At 38.1% G+C, this 1,466-nt stretch overlaps 1 protein-coding gene and 1 long non-coding RNA gene across 5 annotated transcripts in view; one reads left to right on the plus strand and one right to left on the minus strand.

Moving 5' to 3' along the window:
* Nucleotides 1-1,466, plus strand: part of LOC107739265 (plasma membrane calcium-transporting ATPase 1-like) — a 140,058-nt gene that overhangs the window by 109,812 nt on the left and 28,780 nt on the right. The gene's annotated exons all lie outside the window — the stretch shown is intronic.
* The window catches only part of LOC107739266 (uncharacterized), a 15,845-nt gene that overhangs the window by 394 nt on the left and 13,985 nt on the right, over nt 1-1,466 (minus strand). The gene's annotated exons all lie outside the window — the stretch shown is intronic.

Genomic DNA, 1,466 nt, shown 5'->3' on the forward strand with positions numbered 1-1,466 from the left:
TGTGTGTGTGTGTGTGTGTGTGTGTGTGGACTGCAGCGCTCTCAGGTGTGTCTGGATGAGGATGACGAGGATGCTCATTTCAGCCAGATAACATCATCACAGGTCCAGAGAGCCCGAGAGCACTTCACGCCTGTCCAGATCGACCGCAAGGTACTGTGAATTATTTATTACATTCAGTTCTGATTTATCATATACTGTACTCTGCATGAGAAAGCATTGTCTGGTAATTAAAGATCTGTGCTGGTCTAACAGAAAAGTTGTGGTTCAGCTCTCTGTAAAAGTAGATGCACAGGGCAGGGGTTGATCTTGTAGATGAAGGTGTCAACCCTCTACATTGCGAGTAAATCACTCGCATATGCGACTAAAATCTTCACTCTGGCGACTAAATGATGTCTAATATTAGCCAATGGCTAATAAATTCTCAGATTTTACTCGCCAGTGTGTGAGTTGGAGGCCAAGTATAAGTTTAGCGCAGATATATTTTCACTCGCCGAACACTCTCTGACTGAGCGCTTCAGAGTTTCACTCTCCGTCAAGCGATCTGTGCTGTTTTTCAGTTCATCTAAATCAGGGCTGTCAAACTCATTTTAGGGTGAGGTCCGGATGAGAAGAAATGTCGGCGTTAACGGGCCGAATCAACTTTTTTTTTATTTTTATCGCAGTGCACCAAATTACAAATTAATTTGCAAAAAAAAAACTAGAAAGACACTATTCTGTAAAACTGCATTTAATAAGACCTCAGAAACTGTTCATTAACACACTTATTGCTTTTTGAAAAAATATAATGTTGTCCGGCAGAAGTGCAATTAAATGATCAACGATAAAATAAAATAAAAAAAGAATAAAACCAAACACAATACTGTTTAGTAATAATAATAAAAATATTTATTTTATATTATTTTTCAAATCATCCCGTGGGCCGTATTGGACGTCTCAGTGGGCCGTATTCGGCCCGCGGGCCGTATGTTTGACACCCCTGTTCTAGATTCACATCAGCTTATAACTTGAGGCATGAGATGAAGTAGGAACAGTCTCAGCAGCTACTTTTACATCATCAACCTCACAATTCTGAAATAAATAGTATCTGCAGCATAAACAAACTTAAATGACATGTACACGGTCTCCAATGTGTGCATGTTATCACATTGTCATCACTTGAATGCGAGCCATCACAGGACTTTACACACAAGACAAGCTCTGCTGTGACAGCTCTTTCATATTCTCAATAAACAAAAAGTATATTTTCATAATCTTATATTTATTTACCACATGTCCCATCAGTAAAAACATTATTTTATGCTTTACACTGAGTTTCTGAATCTAATATCTTAATGTGGTATGGTATCCACGTGGATAATGACTCTTTATTAAATAAACATAAGAATTGATCAATATTAAATCATAATACTCTAATCAGCAGCCGCTGGCTTACATTGGTCGTTTAGACACTCGCTAACGTGAACAAT

Source organism: Sinocyclocheilus rhinocerous, unplaced genomic scaffold (genome assembly GCF_001515625.1).
Source record: "Sinocyclocheilus rhinocerous isolate Xijiao unplaced genomic scaffold, SAMN03320098_v1.1 scaffold14, whole genome shotgun sequence".
Taxonomy (NCBI): Eukaryota; Metazoa; Chordata; class Actinopteri; order Cypriniformes; family Cyprinidae; genus Sinocyclocheilus; species Sinocyclocheilus rhinocerous.